The sequence below is a fragment of the Triticum dicoccoides genome, chromosome 6B, assembly GCF_002162155.2.
Source record: "Triticum dicoccoides isolate Atlit2015 ecotype Zavitan chromosome 6B, WEW_v2.0, whole genome shotgun sequence".
Taxonomy (NCBI): Eukaryota; Viridiplantae; Streptophyta; class Magnoliopsida; order Poales; family Poaceae; genus Triticum; species Triticum dicoccoides.
The window spans coordinates 948,539-975,253 of NC_041391.1; the positions used below are offsets into that span (position 1 = coordinate 948,539).

Below are 26,715 nucleotides of genomic sequence, written 5' to 3' on the forward strand. Positions count from 1 at the left end.
TCCCGGTTCAATCCAGAACCAGGACAGATGGGCCTCCACGTGGCCTGTCCATTGAGCCCAGGCAGGAGGGCCTTTGGTCCCGGTTGGTGGCACTAACCGGGACCAATAGGCATCCACGCGTCAGTATTTCTGTGGCTGGGGTTTTTGTTTCTTAATTTTGAAAAGGGGGGGGTTTGGGGGGTTTTGGGGGGTTAATTTAGGAGTTTCATATATTGTGCTAGCTAGCTAATTAATAGAGAGAAGTGTCCCCTCTTTTGTCCGTGCTTGGTCGACGCTACGTACTATACATACGTATAGAGAGGACTAGCTAGACACGCTAGCTAGCTAGTAAGAAAACAGAAGATCGTCATGAACATATATGCATACAGAGAGAAGTGATATCGACCACCTCTCCTTCTCCGAGAGATTGGTCGAACAACAAGTTCTCGTATATCTATCCGACACTACCGGCTACATATATACAATAATTATCTTTTACAAATATAATCTCCTAACATACGGCTGCGTGGTCCACATAGTATTCTCCGTCTTCAGGGATCACGTGGTCAAGAAAGAATGCCGCCAATTCCTCTTGAATTGCTCGCAGGCGATCTGGTGCTAGGAGTTCATCCCGCATCCGAAACATCTAATTTTAAGAAGGGGGTCAATACATATAAATATATGAATGAATGAAACTCAACACGAATGATGGTAATAAAATAAAATTGTGAATATTGTTATTTACGCACTTCAAATTGTTTGTCGGAGTAGCCCCGCTCACAGGTCGTGTGGCGGATGGACTCGCAAATGTAGTATCCACAGAAATCATTCCCTTGTTCCTGCCACAACTACTTTACAAGAAATAGAGGTCAATCAAACTAATAATTAGCAAGCATGCTAAATGGTATTGATGAAACTAGCGCTTGAATCACTAGGAGATGCGTGGAATATGCTACTATATAGTACTTACTTTCGGGTGTCTAAATTCCAGCTTCTTCGGTAGTCCCGGAGCTTTTTTGGTGAATTTTATCCAAGCCCTGCCATACAAAGAAATGAACAAAGTTGCTGATATGGTGGATAATGATCGATTTAACTTACTTCTCGAGCATTTCAGTCATGTCCGCATACTCCTTGGGATCTTTTCGCTTGGAGTCTAACACAGTTACTACTCCCTTCTCAAGCTTAATCTCTAGGAGAATATAGTGGTAGCTCCGCACACATGCATAACTCATCAATATTACATTACTATAACCTGGACTAATAAGGAAACCGAATATGCCACGAGACAGTAACACTCACTTGAAGTTGTAAGGAAAGAGTATTATATCTTTGTGTTCATTTATTACCAACGATTGTAGCAAGTTGGCCTCGGAATTTTCTTTATGAAATTCAACCTCAGTTTTATCTATGAGATATGTGTTAATGAACCCAATATCACCCACTTGTCTTTTCTTCAATTCGGCGATCTTCAATCTGCATAATATAGTGAGGATAATTATAAATACATGCAATGAAAGTGCTGAGTTATATAGAGAGACTTAATGACAGAAGTAGTACTACTTACAAATAGTAGCAGGTGACCGTTGCTTTATCGAGGGCCAATTGATTGAAAAACTGATAGAACTCCTCAAATGGAATAGGCAACAGTTCAATTCCAAGGAGGTCATGCTCCTTTTTAACTCTCACATACAAAGTAATCCTCCCCTCAGACTCTTTGCACCTTTTCATGTACCAATCATGCAATCTTCGCATCATCGTTGATAGAGAACTTTCATCTTTGACGAGAGGCCTCCCGTACTCGTATCTTTGTATCTGCACCTCCAAGAAATCATAATGTACATCGTCGGGCAGGTAATCTGCAGGATTGCCATAACCGGGCACCATCCTCGGATCGACGATGTCGCTAGCAGGCACCTTGAGCGGGGGGCACGATTGCTTCGCTTGTTCGCCGAGCTGGGCAATTTGTTTCCCAGCTCGTCGTTCTTTCATCCTTTGATCACTTTTAGTACTTCCCGACCTCTCCGCTTCGGCAAATGCCTTTCCAATAATGTGCTCATAGTTGCCTTTTGGCGGAGACTTGGGTGGTTTTGTCAGGGCAGCCAGAGTGCGCTTCGCTTTCACCGGATCTACCTTCTCTTCCGGAGGTGGATATCTCTTTGCTTTCAACCCTTGAAACCAGTCATCCACTTCGGTCTACGCGATCTTCGCGTTTTCCTCCTCGCTCCTCTCATACGGTAACTTCTCTAGAGTCTTTAGAGAAGGACCGAATCTGTATCTCCTCCCGCCTTTGGTTGTACTGCTAGACGCCGGCAGAGCAGACGGAGCGGATGTCTTCTTTCCTTGCTTACGAGGTGGAGGAGAAGGACTACGACGCGCCGGAGCAGCCGGAGTGGCGGCGGGTCTCTTCCGCCCTTGGTGACGAGGCGGAGAAGGAGGAGGCTGGCTGCTCGGGCGCGCCGGCGCAGGCGGAGAAGGAGGCGGAGTGCCACCACGCGACGGAGAAGGAGCCGGCCGAGTGCCCTGATCGTCACTTGCCAGAGGAGGAGGCGGTGGAGGAGGCGGAGTGCCCTGACTCGCCGGAGGAGGAGGAGGAGGCGGAGGCGTCCAGTTCGGAAGGTTGATGAGATCCTTCCGCCATAGGCATGGAGTCTTCAGAGCAGAACCCAGCCGATACTCCCCTTCACCGGTAGGGTGGTCAAGCCGGAGGTCCTCAAATCCCTCCGTTATTTCATCGACCATCACCTTAGCATATCCTTCTGGAATCTGCCGGCAGTGAAAAGTTGAGTCGGGTTTAGTAGGATAAAAAAAGCCAACTGCCGCCTTGACCTTCAAATTGCTCCATTCCGCCATAAGGTGGCAATTTTGAGACTCCGTGATAGCATCCACGGGATAGCTGGCAGGAGCCGTCAAGGCATGCTTCGGCTGAAGCAGTTTGGTGGAAGCCATGCTGCTTCTCTGTTGAGATGGCGGGGTAGCTTCGGGGGAAGCTTCGGCAGGTCGTTTGCTGTGATCTGCTTCTCGTTCCTCTAGCCCCATTACCCTTTCGTGTAGCGCCTGCAGTTGGCTCTGCTCCAGTTTCTTCCTCCTCTCCTGGGTTTTGTAACCCCCTGCGTCCGGAAATCCAGCCTTCCACGAAACGGAGCCTGGCGTGCCTCGTGTCCGTCCAGGGTGCTCAGGATTCCCGAGGGCCATAGTGAGCTCGTCCTTCTCCCTGTCTGGAATGAACGTCCCTTGCTGCGCTGCTTCGATATATTGCTGAAGCCACTTGACTGGTATGTCCAATTGTTCGTCCGTCCAAATGCACTTCCCTGTTATAGGGTCCAAGGATCTGCCGGCCCCGAAGAACCAAGTCCGGCAATGGTCTGGCCAGTTCATTGTCTCTGGTTCGATCCCTTTATCAAGCAGATCATTCTCAGCCTTGGCCCACTTAGGCCGGGCTACGAGGTAGCCACCTGACCCCGTGCGATGGTGAAGCTTCTTCTTTGCAACATTTCTCTTGTTTGTTTCCGACATCTTTTTACTCTTTTCCGATGTCTTGTGGGCCACAAATGCGGGCCAGTCATCTCTGATCTTCTCATATTTGCCCTTGAATTCTGGTGTCTCATTTATTTCGACATACCTATTGAGGTCTTTCTTCCAATTCCTGAATAGGTCTTCCATCTTCTTCAGAGCAAAAGGCTTGATTAATGGCTCTATAACTGGCTTCTCCGGATCATCCTCTGGCGGTAGGGTGAAATTTTACTTCAGCTCAGTCCAAAGATCATTTTTCTGCATACCATTGACATAAGACAACTCAGGGTCTTTGTTCTTAGGCTTATACCATTGGTGGATGCTGATCGGGATCTTGTCCCTAACCAGAACCCCACACTGAGCAACAAATGCCTTCTATGTCCGGTAGGGTTCAATCGGTTGGCCGTGTCGCGCGATTTGTATGATCTGAAACTTTTCATCCAAGCTCAACTTTTTCTTCGGGCCTCGTCTCTTTACCGAAGTTGTGCTCGATCCGGAGGGCTAGAAAAAAGAACAAAGACGAGAGTTAATTAATATGTGTACATACCAAAACAATGAATGCATCAATTAGCTAGTCCACACAGGCTTAACTAATATATATACCCGGCCGGACTCGGTTTGGTAATCACCGGAGCCGTCCTCACGGTCTACTTCTTCACCCTCTCCTTCTTGCACCGGCATTGGGTCATCGGAGCCATGTAAATCATAGCCAGCTGCTTCTTCACCCTCTCCTTCCAGACCATTGTTGTCGTTGAGAAACATCAACGAGTAGACGGCATCACTTCCTTGTGCGATTATGTCCCTCAAAAATGCTTCTTGTGCTTCGTCTCGTGGCGGGGTGTCCATAGTTTCTACAAATTTTTACAACATGGCAATTATTATTCAAACATGACAGATATGGATATATTAGTGGCAAAGTAGAACTAGCTAGCTAATCACAATAAGGAATCATATTAATTAGTGGCCTCAACGCTGCTTCTCTAGGGTTTCGGGTGGCCTCGACAACGCTTCAAGGGTTAGGGGGTGGCCTCGAGAACGCTTCAAGGAGGGGGTGGCCACATGTATCTCACACCGATGATACTTGCTATTTCATTAGGGTTTCCTCTACAGGTCGGCGACCCTCGACGACCCTCGTTCCCGATAAAAAAAAGAGGAAGAAGAAGAAAAAAAGGAGGAGAAGAAAGAATAGAGGAGAAGAACTCCTCTATTGTTTCTTCTCCTCTTTTTTTTTCTTCTTCCTCTTCTTTTTTTTATCAAGGGGTCGAGGATCGCCGAGGGGTCAAGGGTCAAGGGGTCAAGGATCGCCGAGCGATCGAGGGTCAAGGGGTCGAGGATCGCCGAGGGGTCGGGAGGTTGCCTAGTGTCAAAGGATTCAACAAAACCATGTCTTCATCATTAGGCGAAAGTAACAGGTGCATGATTGTACGAAGCTCTCCAAAGTTATTTTGGAATGGAGTCCCAGATAGGATAATTCGCTTTTTGGTACAAAGTTCAGCAAGAACCTTCCGAATATCGTTATTTGGAAGGCCGTTGCTGAAATTCGTACAAAAAGGCAAATTATCCTATCCGGGACTCCATTCCAGAATAACTTTGGAGGACTTCGTACCATCATGCCCTGGTTACTTCCGGCTAATGATGAAGCCATGGATTTCTTCAATACTTTGACACTACGAAACCTCTCTCGACCCCTCGAACCCTCGACGACCCTGGAACCCTCGACCCCTAGACGACCCTGGAACCCTTGACCCTCGATCCCTCGAACCCTCGACCCTGAAACCCTCGACCCTTGACCCCTTAACGACCCTCGACCCACTACCATAGTTCCCGACCCTCGACACCCTCGTTATATCGACAACGATGCGACATACATATACATGGGAAAATAATGTTATCGGGGAGGGGGTATCGATACCCCCCACCTCGTGTCGAAGTTTCTTCTTTCTCCTCTATTCCTTTCTTTCTTCTTCTCCTCTTCTTTTTCTTCTTATCCCTCGAGAAAGGAAAATAAGGAAAAGGAAGAAAAGAGGAAGAGGGAAGAAGGAAGGAGAAGAAGAAAAGAAAGAAGAAAAAAGAGGAGAAGAAGAAAAGAATAGACGAGAAGAAGAAAAAAAGAGGAGAAGAAGAAAAGAATAGAGGAGAAGAAGAAAAAATAGAATTTTTTTCTTCTTCTCCTCTTCTTTTTCTTCTTTTTTCTTCTTCTTATTTACTTCTCCTCTTCTTCCTCTCCCCTCTTCTTCTCCTTTCTTCCTCTTCTTATTTCCTTTTTCCTCTCATTCTTTTTCTTCTTCTTCCTTCTTAAAAATACAAGAAGTAGTATTGCCTAATTCATTGTTCATATGAATATACAAACATTTGCATATTTACAATAATTAATATCACCAAAAAAATCTATGAACAGAAAAAAATCCTAATTTTTCTAAAAAACTATCTTTTGCATTGTTCACATACACACATACATTATAGCCACATACACATATACATCACATATGAACAAAAAAATTAAAGTACTAAAAATAAAAAAAATAGAGCCGGGCGGCGGCTCACAGCGCGGGGGCAGGCGAGGGCGCCATTGCGCGGGGGCGGGATGGGGCAGGGGCAGGGCGACGGCGACGAGGAGCGGGCGGCGACGGCGAGCCCGTAGCAGGGGAGCTCGAGGCGACGGCGGGGGCGGCAAGGGCGCCGGCGCGCGGGGGCGGGACGGGGCAGGGGCAGGGCGACGGCGAGCACGGGCAGCCTGACGGCGTAGTCGGGGCGAGCTCGGGCAGCCTGGCGGCGTCGTCGGGGCGGAGAACTGGCGATGAAATCTGGAAAAACGCTAAGTCTTTGCTTATGTAGAAAAGGCTTTGGTCCCGGTTCGTGGCACGAACCGGGACTAATGCCCCCCTTTAGTCCTGGTTGGTGCCACCAACTGGGACCAATTGGTCCCGGTTGGTGCCACCAACCGGGACCAAAGGCCTTGTGCTGCCCTGCGCACAAAAGTTTAGTCCCACCTCGCTAGTTGAGAGAGCTCGAGAGTTGTTTATAAGCGCTGCTGCGCCCACCCTCTCGAGCTCCTCTCAACTGCAGGCTTTCGGCCCTAATCTGTCACTAGCTATGTGCCTGTGCGCCTACTTGGCCTCCTATGGGCCTGAATCCTGGCCCATGTAGGGTTTCTAGTCGTATTCATGCCGTGGGGGTCCAGTAGGCGGCATTATTTTTTTCCAGTTTTTCTGTTTTGTTTTCTGCGTTATTATTTATTTTTTGTTGTTTTTTGCTTTATTTTTTAATTCTTTTTGCTTTTAGTTTTAGAAAAATTATAAACTTTCTGTTAGTGCCATTAGTTTTCAAATTTGAAAACATTTTTTTTTTGTTTTCTTTGTTACTTTATTTATTTTATTTTGTTTCTACTTACAACAAAATACTTATTGTTGCTATTTTTATTGTTTTTTAGTTTTTTTGTTCTGTTTTCTGCATTATTTATTTTTTTGTTGTTTTTTGCTTTATTTTTTAATTCTTTTTGCTTTGAGTTTTAGAAAATTTATAAACTTTCTGTTAGTGCCATTAGTTTTCAAATTTGAAAACACTTTTTTTGTTTTCTTTGTTGCTTTATATATTTTATTTTGTTTCTACTTACAACAAAATACTTATTGTTGCTATTTTTATTTTCTTTCAAGTTTTTTTGTTTTGTTTTCTGCATTATTTATTTTCTTTTGGTTTTTTGCTTTATTTTTTAATTCTTTTTGCTTTTAGGTCAGCAAAATTATAAACTTTCTGTTTGCGCCATTAGTTTTCAAATTTGAATTCTTTGAAATTTGTGTGAATCACAAGTTTGTGAGCTCAACAAGGCGTGTAGAGGGACGGGCTTATAAACCGGTGTGAGCGCCCTTCGGTTGGCGAGGTTTTCAAACTCATAGTTTTCAAATGAACTCTGAAAAAGTTGGCATAGCATGTGCATGTACAAAACGGACAATGGTATCATACTCGTCTATTACAAAGTTGGCATGGTATCATCATAATAGTTGCGGGAGAAAGTCTTCACTTTTTCTTCGCTTGTGTTGTTTGGTTATTGCGCCGTAACCATGGATAATCTTCATCGTTTATCAGGATGCTTGGGTCAGCCTTGACTTTGAAGGGGGGAATTTCATGAAACTTTTCATACTCTTTAGACATGTCTGTCTTGCCCTCCACTCCCAGGATGTCCCTTTTTCCTGAAAGAACTATGTGGCGCTTTGGCTCATTGTATGATGTATTCGCTTCCTTATCTTTTCTTTTCCTCGGTCTGGTGGACATGTCCTTCACATAGATAACCTGTGCCACATCATTGGCTAGGACAAACGGTTCATCAGTGTACCCAAGATTTTTCAGATCCACTGTTGTCATTCCGTACTGTGGGTCTACCTGTACCCCACCTCCTGACAGATTGACCCACTTGCACTTAAACAAAGGGACCTTAAAATCTACTCCGTAGTCAAGTTCCCATATGTCTACTATGTAACCATAATATGTGTCATTTCCCTTGTCAGTTGCTGCATCAAAGCGGACACCGCTGTTTTGGTTGGTGCTCTTTTCATCTTGGTCAATCGTCTAAAATGTATTCCCATTTATCTCGTATCCTTTCCAAATCATTACAGTCGAAGATGGTCCCCTGGACAACAAGTACAGCTCATCACAAACAGTGTTGTCACATCTGAGACGTGTTTCCAACCAACTGCTCCGGGTGTTTGGAGCGCTGACTGTTCTTGTGTTCACATGAAATCCAGTCGTCGCACTGCTCCGGGTGTTTGGAGCGCTGACTGTTCTTGTGTTCATCGACATACGGGGTCACCAAGGTAGAGTTCTGTAGAACTGTGTAGTGTGCTTGAGACCAAGAATACCCGTCCCTGCATATTATTGAGTCCCTTCCAAGCGTGCCTTTTCCAGTCAGTCTCCCCTCATACCGCGATTTAGGGAGACCTATCTTCTTAAGGCCAGGAATGAAGTCAACACAAAACCCGATGACATCCTCTGTTTGATGGCCCATGGAGATGCTTCCTTCTGGCCTAGCGCGGTTACGAACATATTTCTTTAGGACTCCCATGAACCTCTCAAAGGGGTACATATTGTGTAGAAATACGGGCCCCAGAATGACAATCTCGTCGACTAGATGAACCATGATGTGCGTCATGATATTGAAGAAGGATGGTGGGAACACCATCTTGAAACTGACAAGACATTGCGCCACATCACTCCTTAGCGTTGGTACGATTTCTAGATCGATCACCTTCTGAGATATTGCATTGAGGAATGCACATAGCTTCACAATGGCTAATCGGACGTTTTCCGGTAGAAGCCCCCTCAATGCAACCGGAAGCAGTTGCGTCATAATCACGTGGCAGTCATGAGACTTTAGGTTCTGGAACTTTTTCTCTGGCATATTTATTAGTCCCTTTATATTCGACGAGAAGCCAGTCGGGACCTTCATACTGAGCAGGCATTGAAAGAATATTTCTTTCTTTTCTTTCGTAAGAGCGTAGCTGGCAGGACCTTCATACTGCTTCGGAGGCATGCCCTCTTTTTCGTGCAAGCGTTGCAGGTCCTCGCATGCCTCAGGTGTATCTTTTGTCTTCCCATACACGCCCAAGAAGCCTAGCGGGTTCATGCAAAGGTTCTTCGTCACGTGCATCACGTCGATCGAAGAGTGGACTTCTAGGTCTTTCCAGTAGGGTAGGTCCCAAAATATAGATTTCTTCTTCCACATGGGTGCGTGATTCTCAGCGTCATTCGGAACAGCTAGTCCGCCGGGACCCTTTCCAAAGATTACGTGTAAATCATTGACCATAGCAAGTACGTGATCACCGGTACACATGGCGGGCTTCTTCCGTTGATCTGCCTCGCCTTTGAAATGCTTGCCTTTCTTTCGACATTGATGGTTGGTCGGAAGAAATCAACGATGGCCCAGGTACACATTCTTCCTGCAGCTTCCCAGGTATATACTATCGGTGTCAAGTAAATAGTGCGTGCATGCGTGGTATCCCTTGTTTGTCTGTCCTGAAAGGTTACTGAGAGGACCAATCGTTGATGGTCAAGAACAGCAACGCCTTTAGGTCAAATTCCTCCTTTTTGTGCTCATCCCACGTACATACACCGTTTCCATTCCACAGCTGTAAAAGTTCAACTAATGGCCTTAGGTACACATCAATGTCGTTGCCGGGTTGCTTAGGGCCTTGGATGAGAACTGGCATCGTAATGAACTTCCGCTTCATGCACATCCAAGGAGGAAGGTTATACATACATAGAGTCACGGGTCAGGTGCTGTGATTGCTGCTCTGCTCCCCGAAAGGATTAATGCCATCCGCGCTTAAAGCAAACCATATGTTCCTTGGGTCCTTTGCAAACTCATCCCAGTACTTTCTCTCGATTTTTCTCCATTTCGACCCGTCAGCGGGTGCTCTCAACTTCCCGTCTTTCTTATGGTCCTCACTGTGCCATCGCATCAACTTGGCATGCTCTCCGTTTCTGAACAGACATTTCCACCGTGGTATTATAGGAGCATACCACATCACCTTCGCAGGAACCCTCTTCCTGTGAGGCTCGCCGTCAACATCACCAGGGTCATCTCGTCTGATCTTATACCGCAATGCACCGCATACCGGGTATGCGTTCAGATCCTTGTAGGCACCGCGGTAGAGGATGCAGTCATTAGGGCATGCAAGTATCTTCTCCACCTCCAATCCTAGAGGGCATACGACCTTCTTTGCTACGTATGTACTGTCGAGCAATTCGTTATCCGTTGGAAGCTTCTTCTTCATTATTTTTAGTAGCTTCTCAAATCCTTTATTAGGCACAGCATTCTCTGCCTTCCACTGTAGCAATTCGAGTACGGTACCGAGCTTTGTGTTTCCATCTTCGCAATTGGGGTACAACCCTTTTTTGTGATCCTCTAACATGCGATCGAACTTTCGCATTGTGTCCTTGCATCGACAATGACCCGGCGGAGATCATTATCATCGGGCACATCGTCTAGTTCCTCTTGATCTTTAGCAGCTTCGCCCGTTGCAGCACCATCGTGCACATCGTCTGGTGCATCTTGATGTTCAGTAGCATCACTGTATTCAGCGGGCACATAGTTGTCATCGTACTCTTCTTCCTCGCCGTCTTCCATCATAACCCCTATTTCTCCGTGCCTCGTCCAAACATTATAGTGTGGCATGAAACCCTTGTAAAGCAGGTTGGTGTGAAGGATTTTCCGGTCAGAGTAAGACTTCGTATTCCCACATATAGGGCATGGACAACACATAAAACCATTCTGCTTGTTTGCCTCAGCCACTTCGAGAAAATCATGCACGCCCTTAATGTACTAGGAGGTGTGTCTGTCACCGTACATCCATTGCCGGTTCATCTGCGTGCATTATATATAATTAAGTGTGTCAAAAATCATTACAGAACATCATGAATAGATAATTAAGTGACCAAATTAATAGAAGTTCATCGTCACATAAAAACCAAAGTACATAGATAGTTCTCATCTAACAACATAAAGCTGTGCAAAGCATCTAAATTAATTAAACCATACATTGAAACTATGTAAAACATTTCAATGCGAAAACAAATGCGATCATAATCGCAACCAAGGTAACAACTGATCCAACGACATAACGATACCAAGCCTCAGTATGAATGGCATATTTTCTAATCTTTCTCATCTTCAAGCGCATTGCATCCATCTTGATCTTGTGATCATCGACGACATCCGCCACATGCAACTCCAATATCATCTCCTCCTCCTCAAGTTTTTTTATTTTTTCCTTCAAGAAAATGTTTTCTTCTTCAACTAAATTTAACCTCTCGACAATAGGGTCGGTTGGAATTTCCGGTTCAACAACCTCCTAGATGAATAAAATCTATGTCACGTTGGTCGGCATAATTTTCATAAACAATAAATGAACCAATAGTTATGAAAAGATAATATATACCACATCCGAATCATAGACAGGACGAGGGCCGACGGGGGCAGATACCAAAACCATCGCACTATATAAGATGCAATAATAAAAGTAAGAAAATAATACAAGTATCTATCTAAACATACAAGTAAGAATATTTTTCCTTTCAGAAAGAAGATAAGAACAAGAGGCTCACCACGTTGGTGCCGGCGATGAGATCGGCGCGGGTGATCGACGGCGGTGAAGACGGGGACGGGGCGTGACGGACCGCTAAACCTAGATAAATATTGAGGAAAATGGAGCTTGGCAGTCGAGCTCGGAGAGGAGAAACTTTAAGTAGTGTGGCTCGGGCATTCCATCGAACACCTTGTGTGCATAGGAGGTGAGCTAGAGAACCACCAAGCCCTCTCCCCCTCGGCCAGAAAAAATAGAGCAGTGTGCTTTGCTCTTGCGCGAGGGGCTATATATAGGCACCACCATTGGTCCCGGTTGGTGGCATCAACCGGGGCTAAAGGGAAGCCTTTGGTCCCGGTTCATGCCACCAATAGGGACCAATAGTGGTGGGCCAGGAGCCAGGCCCATTGGTCCCGGTTCGTCCCACCAACCGGGACCAAAAGGTCCGGACGAACTGGGACCAAAGGCCCACGTGGCCCGGCCGGCCCCCTGGGCTCACGAACCGGGGCAAATAGCTCCATTGGTCTCGGTTCTGGATTGAACCGGGACTAATGGGCTGAACTGGCTTAGGCCATTGCCCCCTTTTCTACTAGTGATCCGAGATGGTGTCTAGATTGGATCTGCTGGTTCTGGACTCTTCAGTGGGTGGATGAATATTTCGTCGACCCCCCTAGGGTTTCTGGAATATTGGTGTATTCATGGAGAAAAGAGGCGGCACGGGGGACACCCGAGGTGGGCACAACCCACCAGGGCACGCCTGGGCCTCCTGGCGCGCCCTGGTGGGTTGTCCCCTCCTGGTCCAAAAAAAATCTTCGTAAAGTTTCATGGCATTTGGACTCCGTCTGATAAGTATTTTCTGTGATTTAAAAAGATGGAAAAAACAGCAACTGGCACTTGGCACTATGTCAATAGGTAGGAAAAGGCCTTCTAGTGGCGCACCTGTTTTGCCTACTAATGGCGCACTACAGGTGCGCCACTAGCACCACGCCATTAGAATTTAATACTAACAATTTTTTCAAAATATTTTCAGAAAAAAAATTCAAATTTTTTTTTCGTTTTTTTCTTAATATCGGGTCACTATGGCTTAATCTCGGGTCAATATGCTTAATCTCAAGTCAAATCGCACTAAGTGGTCAAACTTCCCGAAAGGTCACCCATACTCACACTACTCCAACCCAAGCACGCTTAACTTCACAGTTCTATCCAACCCCAGCACCACCTCACTTAACAGGCACTTGTTGATATATCTATCATATCAATCCTATTAAACCTTATTGATGTCTAGGACTTTGTTCATAGTCATGAGTATGATGAAATTTTGAAAAATATTTCAAACTTCCCGGTCATATTACGTATCATTTTTTGAAAAAAAATTCCAAAAAAAATTTCAAAACCAATTTTTTCTCTGTTACTAGTGGCGCACCTAGCAAATGGTGCGCCGCTAGTAAGTTTGAATTTTTTTTCCATTTTTCCCCTCTAGATCTAAAAAGCCTCGTAACTATTTTTCTGTTTGGTTTTTGAGGATTTTGAAAATGTTTAACAGGGTTCCCTTGGTTATATTTGGATGTAACTTTTCGAGTAGATGATTTTTCATATAAAAACATTTTAATCCGAGTTCGTATGCAAAAGTTATGCCCATTTTACAAATTCTACAGAGATTTTGCAAATAAAGTCGATATTCATATTTGTAAATTTTCCCAACAAGTAGACCACATATTACATGGGAAACTTAATTTCTTTTATTTTTTTGACATTTCCATCATTTTCTTTCAGTTTTTTTAAAACTGAAAAGGCAGTCCATGGGGGTTGCATTCGATGGATTTTTGGTCAAAGCTTGTAATGGCGCACCGAGGGTGTGGTGCGTCATTACTTGTTTAACTAGTAATGGCGCACTATCCCCAGGTGCGCCATTACTAGTTTTGAAAAAAAATTAAAATAAATTTGAAAAAAAATTAGTAGTGGCGAACCGAGGGTGTGGTGCGCCACTACTAGTTTAACTAGTAATGGCGCACCAGGGGATAGTGCGCCATTACTATTTATGAAAAAAAATAAAAAAAATTCTGTTTGTAGTGGCGCACCGTGGATGAGGTGCGCAATTAGTATTTGGACACTAATGGTGCACCAACACATGGTGCGCCATCAGTATATAGTAGTGGCGCACCACATGTGTGGTGCGCCGTTAGTGTCCGTATTATTTATAGCCCTTTTCCTAGTAGTGACGTCAGTACCAAAAAATGATATAAAATGACTATAAAATGATTATGAAACATCCAAGATTGATAAAAACAACATGGAACAATCAAAAATTATAGATACGTTGGATATGTATCAGGCGACGGCAGCCGGCGGCGGCGAGGGCGGCCGATGGGGGAGGACCAGCGTGGGGGGATTGAGGGGGAGATAGGGTTAGTGTGAGCGGAGAAACGAGAGTGAGGGGCAGCCGGTTGGGGAAGATAGAATGGCTTAGCAGTAACACGCTATAGACAAATGCGCTACTGCTAAAGGACCTAGCAGTAGCGCCTTACATCCAAAACACGCAAATCCTATGTGTAAACATGTAAAAATATACATAAAAAATACATTGATCATCAATGATGTTTTTGTGTACAATCTGAATTGTCAATATGAGTCTTCACCGGTTTAGAAACCGGCGAACACTCATATTGCGGCCAAAAATTCTACACATAGAGTTCAATGAAGACCAAGAGGTGGTGATAGTTTGAGAAGTAACATATTTAAGGTGGTAAAAGCCCTGTTCACGGACCAAGGTGGGACTAAATTTTGTAGTAAACTTAGCAGTAGCGGTTATAGAGAGAATGCGCTACTGCTATGATCTGTAGCAGTAGCGCTCTTTGTATTAAGGCGTTGCTGCTATAATTAGCTTCGCGGCAGGGTCGTGGCAATTATAGCAGTAGCACGGCTTATTATAGGCGCACTACTGCTACATCTATGTTAGCAGCACGTTTCGTCGGCACGTGCTACTGGTACATAGCAGCAGCGCCTTATTTTAAAGTGCGCTGCTTGAAAGATTCTGTGTATAGGCTTTTCTCTAGTAGTGGTAGTCAGTTACTGGATTTGAGTCGACGAGAGAAGAGGAATCATAGAGTTAAACCTTTGGAGCCCCATGTCACTGAGTTAGGGGCCGGGTCGGGGCATGTGCTGGGTTAGAAGTGTATTGGTTTCTCGGAGAATTCATGGAGAAGAAAGGTCACCGAGTAAATATTTCCATCGGATAGGGCGTTGATTTAATTCGGAAGAAAGGGAATAGTGAAACCAAAAATCGGAATGTGTCGTCAGTACGTGGCATGTTGTTCCAAATATATTCAAATCTGCGGTAACTTGGGGTGAAATAAAAAATTCCATATGACTATACCGTAGATGTGGTTGGTAGGTAGTCCCAATTGATTGCACAGCACATGCGCGCGCACACACACACACAAACACACACACACACACACACACACACACACACATATATATATATAGTTAATTCTTTTATGATATATATGCGAGGTTATTTACAGTAATTAGCTATATGACCGGGCTGTACTAGGTGACACCGTGCGGATCGGAAGATTAGGCGGCCGGAGCGTACGATTAGATGTTTTATATGCATCAATATGCTATTTCATATTATTTTTGGCACTAACTTTTTAACAAAGTGCCGAGTGCCAGTTTCTATTTTTTCCTTCCTTTTAAGTATCGCAGAAAAGGAATATCAAATGGAATCCAAACAGAATAAAAAATTAGGATAATTTTTTTTGGACCAAAAGACACCTAATGGACTTGGGGGCCAAGCCAGAAGAGTTCCGAGGAGGCCACAAGCCGTGAGGGCACGCCCCTATGGCTTGTGGGCCCCTCGGGAGTCCCCCGACCTAACTCTTCATCCTATATATTCTCTAATATTCCCCTGAACTTAAAAAAGAGCCACGACAATACTTTTTCGCCACCGCAAGGCTCTGTTCCCGTGAGGTCCCATCTTGGGGCCTTTTCCTGTGATCTGCCACAGGGGGAACCAATCATGGAGGGCCTCTACATCAACACCATTGCCCTTCCAATGATGCGTGAATAGTTCACTTCAGACCTACGGGTTCGTAGCTAGTAGTGATATGAGTTCTTCTCTCTCCTTGTTCTTCAATACAAAGTTCTCCATTATCTTCATGGAGATCTATCAGATGTAATACTATTTTGCGGTGTGTTTGTTGAGATCCGAAGAATTGTGGATTTATGATCAGATTATCTATGGATATTTGAATCTTCTCTCAATTCTTATATGCATGATTTCATATCTTTGTAAGTCTCTTCGAGTTTTGGGTTTGGTTTGGCCAACTAGATCGGTAATTCTTACAATGGGAGAAGTGCTTAGTTTTGGGTTCAATCTTGTGGTGTCCTCACACAGTGACAAAGTAGGGGTAGCGAGGCACGTATTGTATTGTTCCCACAAAGGATAAAAAGAAGAGGTTTATATCATATTGCTTGAGTTTATCTCTCTACATCATGTCATCTTACTTAATGCGTTACTCTGTTCTTGATGAACTTAATACTCTAGATGCAGGCTGATACGTCCATTTTGCATCATGCTTTTATATTGATATTTATTGCATTATGGTCTGTTATTACACATTATGGTACAATACTGATGCCTTTTCTCTCTTATTTTACAAGGTTAACATGAAGAGGGAGAATGCCGGCAGCTGGAATTCTGGACCTGAAAAGGAGCAAATATGAGAGACCTATTCTGCACAACTCCAAAAGTCCTAAAAACTTATGAGAAATTATTTTGGAATATATTAAAATTATTGGGCGAAGAAATACCAGAGGGGGACCCACCAGGCAGCCACAAGCCTGGGGGGCACCCTACACCCCAGGGAAAGCCACTACGGCTTGTGACCCACCTGGCAGGCCCCCGGTGCCCATCTTCTGCTATATGAAGAGTTTTGACCTAGATAAAATTAAGAGAGTGCTTTCGGGATGAAGCGCCGCCGTCTCGAGGCAGAACTTGAGCAGAGCTGTTCTGCTGGGGAAACTTCCCTCCCTGTGACGCCCGGATAATCAAGCTACAGTAATCTCACGTTAATGGTGCCACGTCACCTCTGTCACTGTAGTTAATCTCGGGTTAAGTCGAAACCGCTTCAAAATTCAAACTCAAATTAATGTCAACAATAGAAGTTTTCAAAAGTTGAAACAAAAATGTTCGGTGGGTGCCGGATATTACGAGGGTAATTACAACAAAGCAAACACATTTTTGTAAAATGCCTAAATGAATTAAAATGAAATAAAACAAAAAATAAATAAATAAAAGAGAGGCCCCCCGGGGCCAACCGGCCCAGCTGGCCACTCCTGCCGGCCCAGTCGAACTGGCCCACCCCGACCTACACCTACCCCGCGACCGAACCCTAGAGCCCGTCGCCCCCACTTCCCCCCTCTCGTTACCCCACGCCTCCCCGAAATATCTCCCTCCCCCATCTCTCCCGATGGGATCGGGAGGGGGAACAAACCGCCGACGCCGAGGCCCCGATCCCGTCGCCCCGGTGCTACCCCGCCACCGACCGCCTCCCCGACTCCTCCCGCACAGCGCCCACCCCCCTCGACCCGAGCTGGATCGGGGGTTGGACCCTGCGGCACCCCGAGCCCCGATGACCACGCCCCGTCCGCTGCAGTTCGAGGGCCTCCTCGACTCGCTGGACCACTCCGCCGTTGCCGGAGCCCTTCCCCGCCGGACTGCATCCCCTACGCCACGTCGTCTCCGCCCTCCTCCTCGCGCCCCACTGCCACGTTCCCTACAATCGTGGTGAGGACCGTGACCGCCCCTCTCCCCATGTCGAACACCGTCCGCCGCGCCCGACGCCGTGCCCACCCGCTCCAAGCCGCACTCGGCCTCCCCCACTGCAGCCCGCACTGGCACCTCGCTCGCGGTCGCTACAACCAGCGCCACGGTGACCGCGCCCTCCCCCACGCCGGCGCGCCGGCCGGCCCCCTGCTCCCCGTGGCCGCACACTGCCTCTGGTGGCCGCCGCCGTCCGCCTTTCCGCTCCCCCCCAATGCGGCACCGCCCGGGTCCACCCCCGTTGGTCGTCGCTCCCCCTGGCTGTCGCCCATGCTGGCCAAGCGCCGCCGCTCCTCGATGGCCTCGCCTCGCCTTCCTGGTCGGGCTCGGCCCCGCACGGGTGCGCCCGTAACCGCGCCGCTGGCGCCCCGACACCCTCCGTCGGCAGCCTCGCCCGCCTCCGCCGTGCGCTCGTCGACACCAGTGGGTGTGCGCTCGTAGTGCCCATTCGGGCGGCACCCGTGCCCTGTGCTCGCTCGGGTGCGCCCGCACCCGGTAGCCCACCCCGCTAAGGCCCCATGGCCCTATGACACTTGGGGCCCACGGCCCCAGAACGTTTTTATATAAAAAACAACAAAATTTAAATAAATAATAATAATAATAAATAATTAAATTCGTTAATTAATTAATTAATTAATATTGATTAGACTTATTAATCATTTAATGAACCTGACTAATCTACTAATTAAACTAATTAATTTAGTTAGTTAGTTATCAGTCAATGACATGCGGGACCCACCATCAGGTTGACCAGTCAACCCTTGTTGACTCCTGACGTCAGCATGACATCATGCTGATGTCATAAATTCAATTTTGAATTAAATTAAATAATTAATTAAATTCCAGAAATTGAAAAAATCATTAGAAAATCATATCTTTTAATCCGTAACTCAGAACGACGAGACGAGTCCGGATACGCAGCCCGTTTGTCCGCCACACCTCCCTAACCTATCGAACTCGCAACTTTCGCCCTCTGGTTCATCTGTCCGGAAACTTTCCCCCCTTCACCGGTATCACCTCATACCGCGTTAGAACACGTCTCGCTCTGCTTGTTGTCCTGTTATGCACTTGCTTGCTATGTATTTACTGATTCTCCCCCCTCTTCTCTCCGGTAAACCCCGTGACGATGCTGATGCCCCTGTGGTCGACTACGTCACCGACGACCCCTCCTTCTTGTCTGAGCAACCAGGCAAGCCCCCCCCCCTTTGATCACCAGATATCGCCTATTCTTCTCTATACTTCTTGCATTAGAGTAGTGTAGCATGCTACTGCTTTCCGTTATTCCTATTCTGATGCATAGCCTGTCCTTGCTAGTACTGTTGATACCTTTACCTGCATTCCTACCTGCTTAGTTTAGGATGCTAGCATTCCATCAGTGGCCCTACATTCTTGTCCGTCTGCTGTGCTATAATATCGGGCTGTTATCACTTGGGAGGTGATCACGGGTATATACTATATACTTTATACATGATACATGTGGTGACTAAAGTCGGGTCGGCTTGTGGAGCACCCGCGAGTGATTCACGGATTGGGGGCTGAAAGGACCTTTGTCCCAACGGCCCTCGCTGTGGATCTTTGTGGCGGAGCGTCAGGGCAGGTTGAGACTACCTGGGTGAGAGGTGGGCCTGGCCCTCTTCGGCGTTCGCGGATACTTAATATGCTTAACGAGATCTTGGTATTTGATCTAAGTTGGGTCGTTGACCTGATACGCACTAACCGCCACGTGGGACAAGATATGGGCAACCGACGTCGTGGTATCAGCCGAAGCACTTCGTGACGTCAGCAACTGAGTGGCGCGCGCCGGATTGGACTGGAACGCCTGCTAGGCTAGGTCTGCTTCCGGCCTCGTTCGCAACATGCAGGTGTGCTAAGGCCGATGGGCCCAGACCCCTGTGCGCGTACGTTTAGACCGGCATGCTGACCTCTCTGTTGTGCCTAGGTGGGGCTGCGACGTGTTGATCTTCCGCGGCCGGGCATGAGCCAGAAAAGTGTGTCCGGCCAAATGAGATCGAGCGTGTCGGGTAATGTGGTGCACCCCTGCAGGGAAGTTTATCTATTCGAATAGCTGTGATCTTCGGTAACAGGACGACTTGGAGTTGTACGTTGACCTTATGACAACTAGAACCGTATACTTAATAAAACACACCCTTCCAAGTGCCAGATACAACTCGGTGGTCGCTCTCTAACAGGGCTACAAGGAGAGGATCACCGGGTAGGATTATGCTATACGATGCTACTTGGAGGGCTTCAGTCTACTCTCTTCTACATGCTGCAAGACGGAGGCTACCAGAAGCGTAGTCTTCGACAGGATTAGCTATCCCCCTCTTATTCTGGCATTCTACAGTTCAGTCCACTGATATGGCCCTTTACACATATATCCATGCATATGTAGTGTAGCTCCTTGCTTGCGAGTACTTTGGATGAGTACTCACGGTTGCCTTGTTCCCCCTTTTCCCCCTTTCTTTACCCGATTGCTGCAACCAGACGATGGAGCCCAGGAGACAGACGCCACCGTCGACGACAATTACTACCCAGGAGGTGCCTACTACTACGTGCTGCCCGCTGACGACGACCAGGAGTAGTTAGGAGGATCTCAGGCAGGAGGCATGTGCCTCTTTCGATCTGTATCCCAGTTTGTGCTAGCCTTCTTAAGGCAAACTTGTTTAACTTATGTCTGCACTCAGATATTGTTGCTTCCGCTGACTCGTCTATGATCGAGCACTTGTATTCGAGCCCTCGAGGCCCCTGGCTTGTATTATGATGCTTGTATGACTTACTTATATTTTAGAGTTGTGTTGTGATATCTTCCCGTGAGTCCCTGATCTTGATCGTACACGTTTGCGTGCATGATTAGTGTACGATTGAATCGGGGGCATCACAAGTTGGTATCAGAGCCGACTGCCTGTAGGAATCCCCCTTCCACACTCCTTGGCCCAAGTCGAGTCTGGACATTGCAAAACTTTTAATAACATGGCTATGTGCCTTACGGGCCCACGTCGCCATTGGGTGGTATTAGGATCTTTTATTCCTCATCTATACTCTGGGACTCTGATCTCTCTTCTATTCGGGTTAAATGATTTTTCTAAAAACAAAACTAACTTTAGGTTCTCGAAAATACCTTCTCCCGGAGAGCCCCTCACTCCAGATGATCGCTTGTTGCACCGGAAGATCCGGAAGATACTCTACGATGATATTTCGAGACTTTGTGCCATCGCTTTTGCAATTCTCTTCCATCGATAAACCCCTATGGATAACCACGTGCACTTGCCTTGATACAATCATTCCCCGTTGATCTTGTTATTGCAGGAAACCCCGAAATTCTCGACTATTGTTTCGAGGATACTTGGTGCCTACTCCCTTGCAGTTCTAGGTCGCCTAAATACCCCTACGGACAAATTCTTGCACCTATCGAGTACCCGCTCATCCCCAGTTGATCAAGTGTTTCACAAAAGTCTTCGAAATACTATTCGATCCTCCGAAAATCCTTAGCAGCTTATTGCTCTGCAATTACTTGTCTGCTTGCATTATGGATGCTTCCCATATATCTGGCAATATTCACTAGTATCTTTTGACACCGTTATTTTGACCCTATTGATTCAACATGTGTGTGAATGCACACAATCATCTACCAACCCTTCTAAATTATCTTTCCGGCTCAGACATCATTTTTGAACATGAGCTGGTTCTCGACCAAACTATTGGTCGTCAATTGTGCCTCTGGTCTATCCAACTTATCCATCCTTGATTAGAGCGTCTGCTTCTGATCCTTCGTTTTGGAAATCATAATTCCTTTGTTATCTAATTATGGAATTATTCAGATGTTCTATAATCTCACGCCCTTGCATTATTTCTTCCTATGATTGAGTACCAATACTCACATCAGCTTCGGTGTGGATTGCCCGATCCATTGTTGGATTTCATCCGACATCGTCCTTCATATTCAATAACCTTGTGAGCGTTTCCACGGGTATATAATGCCTTTGGTAAATTGTATCCTCTACTTTCTCAACCTTGCTCTGCTTTCGAGCTGGTGATTTTTACTCTTGAAGCTTGTGGTATATGTTTCCACGATACCCTGACGGGTTGAACCTATGCCTTCCGTAATATGTGTGAACTCGGAAGTTTTCACGAGTCATACTCATCCGGTATTTCTCCAGGTAAAACTTTCAACACTAATGCCTTTATCAAAACGAGAAGTGAATGAAAGGTTATGCATTGGAGAAGTGGGAGTCGACCTTGAACCTCTTTGTTCATGCCCATGGACACGATGTAGATCTTCTCATCGGAGATTCTTGTAAAATTAATTATTCCCTTGGTATAAGTTCATCTTATATCTGGGATCTGGCCTTTTTCAATCGTGGTTCCGACCATGTTCTCCTTTAAATACCATTTCACGTGCAAGTTTAAGCACTTGTCTTCTGCAGAGCAATACCCCAGTCCAACCTCTACTTTGATCTGTCGTCGAGTATTACCCCCCTTGTATCTCGAGATTATCATGGAACTCCATAACCTCTTATGAGTTCTTCATCAAGTACTACATTCTCACGGATTCCAAATTTTCACGGGCTCTGAGTTATTAAACACTCAAAGACACCGATAACTGAACCGAGTCCGCACTACGGTTCAACAACTCTTCAGTAATCTTCTTTAAGTACGAGTTTGTACCCGATCATGTCATTCCTAGCCTGCTCTGCTATACCTATTGGTGTTGATTTTAACTGTGCTACCTGGTCCTTCTTCTCAGAGCACAATTTTCGACGATGAGCTAAGCTTACGTCGATTTTCCTCATCATGTCATTTCACCTTGAACAGCAAACTTGGTTTGGAGTTTGTGACGTACCCGTGGCTCCAATAACCTTTCACTCCGTCATTCCTTTTACTTGATGTCATCGCCGATCGATTACACCTTCCTGAAATCTCTCGACAATTGTGTCATGATCATCATCAACATTTTGAGCTCTTCTAGGATATCGATCGAATTGATGATGATGAGTGCCATCCTCACCACTTGGAAATTTGAGTTACCATCAGCAACATCCTCATCTTCCTTTCATCACAACATTGTTCGTGATGTGGATGCGACTTGCTATCCAGCTTGTATTATGACCTACCTTGAAGTATTACCATCTTTTATGTCATGGATGTTGCGAGGAATGCTCCACCTCTCAAGAATTCTTGTTATAGTATTACTTCTCGACATCTCCGTTCATTTCTTGGTCCCTATGTTGTTTCTAATCGGAATACCGACAATTGAACTTTGAGGTGTGAATTCAAATCTTCTAGCAACCCTATTGCTATGAAGTTAATGGTCGGCCGTTCATTCTTAGACTATTGATTATTGAACCACCATTCCGACGTTGGCCGTGCAACCCAGCCCATATTTCGGGTGCACCTTTCAACCAATGTTTAATTGTGTATGTTTTCCTCCAGCATACATCATTATACCATTTGATCTGACTAATGTTATCTCCTTGTTCACTTAATTGTGGAAACCCATCTTTTGGAAGTCTCATTGAATTGTCGCCGAGTGCATCAGCTACCTCCTTATCCCTCCATTGGTTTAATGATGAGCTTTTGTTTCGGAACTCGCTCCCAAAGTTCATTTCCCGAGAATCTTACATGGTCATATCGTCAAAATTGTGTTGCACCTTTTCTTCTCAGGCATCCTAATGTCTGAGGTATCCTGACACCAATCGGATCTGAACCTCGGTCAGATATGATGGTTTGAACATATTTCCAGGAGTTTTAACATTGGTATTTATATGACCCAGTAAGGTGATGTCATGCCTAGCACACCTAGCTGGGGAACCCATTGTTATAATGTAACACCCCAAAAATTTAACCAGGTTTTAGTCACTAAAAATTTGCCAAGAGTTTAAAATTTTTGCCTACAAGAATATCTCTGTTGATTTCAAAACTTTTCTTTTATTGTTAAGGAGTTTTGTATTTTTTTCCCAAGTGGAGCTTTCCAAAATATATTGGACTTCTTTTCCATCTCATTAAAACAATTTCTAAATCAGCAGATTTATTTATTAAAATATTTCACCCTGAGCTTTAATCATTAAAATGGCTTGTTTTAAATTTTTGAGCTCTGTTTGTACTACAACCTTTTGATAAACTTAATTAAAAATCCAACCAAAATTTGGGGATGTCATATGATGCCCCTAGATCACTTTTGTGCAATAATATATCTTTCCATGAATTATTTTGAGCTCTACACCCATTTTTCTTCTCTAGTCCAGAGGACCATTTTACACTACAACCCTTTTAAATACTTCTTTCTAGCCTCCGCCAAAATTATGGGATGTTAGTAGCATCATTTGATTTCATTATATGTAAAGATCCGAGAATGTTCTTTAAAATTTTTGAGTGAATCAACCTCATTTTCATTCTGGTCCAACATGATGATTTGTATAGCAACCATAGCCTTGCTTGCTCTTTGGCCCTTAATTCTTTCTCCTGCTTGTAGACCACCCTACTAAACTCCTAAGTCCAGGAGCATACTCTATTTGGTGCACTTTTGGTCCATGAAATGATGCCATTTACTCCCTGTCCAGGATTGTAGTTTTGCAAAACTTGCACTAGCAAGTTTCTCCTTTTTGCAAACTAACTTCACCACCTCTCTTATATCCTTAGAGACACTGATCTGGAGAGTTTGGCCACTCCAAGTACTACCTTGGTGCTTTTGGCATTTTGTCAAACACCCTGAGGGCACAGCTAGATTTGGCATGACTTCAAGTTTCAATGGTGAACTTGAGCTCCTGACCAACCCAGCATGTCCTAAGGTTTTGCCCTAGCCCATAACCCCCTTTTTGCTAACTCCCTTGTGGTTTGAAACTCTCTAGACGTTCCTGGCATTTCGTCGAGCACACCCCGGGCGTGCTCTGGGCACGTCCAGAGCGTGCGTTTGGCACCCACGAGCGCCCGAGCCGCCGCGTCACACCCCGCACTCAAAACCCGGCCCCAGCCAGCACTCCGTGTTCCCCTACACCGCCACACCACCCCGACCGCCCCTGGCTCGCTACAGTCGCGCCGCAGCAAGCCCCTTGGCGACACGCCCGCGGCCGCAACCGCCACCGCCATGAGCAGCACCGCCCAAACCTCCAGCGCTCGCCACCTGCCCCCTTGAACAGCGCGAGCTCATCCACAGCCATGTCCACTAGTGCTCGTCGCCGCCACGACACCCTATGCTACAGAATGGCGGTCACCGGCAAACTTATCACCGGCCGCCGTGGAACCGACCCCGAACGCCTATTTAAGGAGCCCCCAAGCTCGCCTCCGCATGCAGGGCAGTCGCAAAACCCCTCCCTGTGACCCCATTAGCAGCCAATCAACCCGGGGAGATCTCCTTCCCCATCTCCGGGAACCGCAGCCGCCGCCTCCGCCCTGGCCATTCCGGCGTCATCAGAACCTCCCTTGCTCCGTTCTCTTCACCAAGAGCTCTACCTTCCTCCCGTGAACTCCCCCCTGCTAAATTTTTATCGGGAACCACCGCCGCCCCAAAACCACTACGCCACCGAAACCTCCCTCCGCCGCAGAGCTCGTCGCCGATGACTCCCTCCATCCCCATCACTCCCTCGACCATCGGAAGAACCGCCCCAGCCTTGCGGATCCATCCCCACCCTCGGCGGCCCGCGAGGAGCCGCCTAGCGCCAGCGACGATCGCCGGAGCTCCCGCCTCTGTTCGGCCAGAGGAAGAAGAGGGGAGGGAGAATAGTCAAACCTGACCAGTGGGCCAGGCGGGCCCACTGTTAGTGACCACGCACAATTCCATGCGGAGTAAGTGGAAGTGTATTTCCAAATTACGCTTTCGACGTGTACGTTTTTATTCGAATCGTTTTCTTTTCTGTTTTTATTTAAATAACAGATTTTTGACCAAACTTTGACCGGTTGTAACTTTTTAAATACAACTCCAATTAAATTGATTCTTTTTCCCACCTCCTTCAAATATTGTCTAGTTTATTTTAAGATTTATTTCAAAAAAATTCAAACAACTTTTTGTGCTGTTTTTTTTTTTTTTTATTTTGTGTGTTAATTCCTTTATATTTCTAAAATAGGATTTTTGAAGAGAGGAGAAGTTTTTCAAGAGTTTGAAATGCACCCTGCCTTCCAATGACCTAAAGGCAAGCATTCTGAACCCCGGGTGAATTTTTGTGTGTGTTGCATAGCACGGTGGCCACACCACCCCGGCATATACATGCGTCATTTATGTGAGGATGTGATCCTATTTATTGTTGCATATTAAGGAATTTATGCTAATAAGGCTGACATGATTTGTGATGGGAACTACCGTCATACGTCTTCCATGCATACCGGAAGGAAGAAGGAAGGACCTTTGTCTTGGGTAGACACGGTCTTGCCCCTAGTCCTCCGTCGAGACGGACGTGCCCGGTATGGCATGAGGGGAATATGTCATGTGGTGTTTCTATCTGCTGTTTGTAATATATGCATTGTTATACTAATCATGCAGGAAATATTACAACCTCCTGAGTCGACCGTAGATCGAGTCTTGTGCCAGTAACCCCCATACTAGTTTCGTACTACCACTCGTCCCTACACGTAGTAGGGTATGGTTCAGTAAGTTGTCAACCCTTTTCTAGCACACACCGTACAGAGAGGCCGTGGTGGAAGATACTAGAGGCATCCGGTAGTCATGCCACCGGGTCCGGGAGCATGGGTGTTTCGGTTGTAGCTGAAAAGGGGGTAGCTCCCCAGTTTGCGCGCGGTATAAATTTTGTGATCCCATGTTACGTCGAGGTTGTAGCCTCCCCACTTAGAGTTTCGCTTAACAGGTGTCGTGGGTGATTCCAGACACGTGTGAGTTAAGCTGGTGTGTGCAAGTTAGGTGTGTTTTCAACAAAAAGACCGTAGACGGAATTAGTCCCGATGAACTAAAGAAATCCGTTGCTCGTTGGTAAAGAGTACACCCTCTGCAGAGATTAAACCTATTCGAATAGCCGTGTGCATGGTTAAGGACTACAGTCTGGGATGGGTCAAGGGTCGGTCTTAGTGTTGGTCTTCGGAGGCGAAACTATTAAACCAGAACTGGGATTACTACTTGTGACTTGTGAAAATTATGATTATTATCATTATTGTGGACTAACCCGTGTTATTTTGTCATCACCGAATATCTCTAGGATGGTTCTACCTCCGGGATATTCACTATGTGCATTCCTTTTAAAGCCCTTTATGTGGTGTCGCTTAAACGCCCGACTGTGGCATTTCTTTTAAAGCCCTTTATGTGGTGTCGCTTAGACGCCCGACTGTGGCATTTCTTTTAAAGCCCTTTATGTGGTGTCGCTTAGACGCCCGACTGTGGCATTT

The 26,715-nt window shown here is 46.0% G+C and overlaps 1 pseudogene; it reads right to left on the reverse strand.

The window, feature by feature from the left end:
* LOC119323767 overlaps nucleotides 1-24,545 on the reverse strand; it is a 46,276-nt pseudogene extending 21,731 nt beyond the window's left edge.
* Between the last annotated feature and the right edge of the window lie 2,170 nt (nucleotides 24,546-26,715).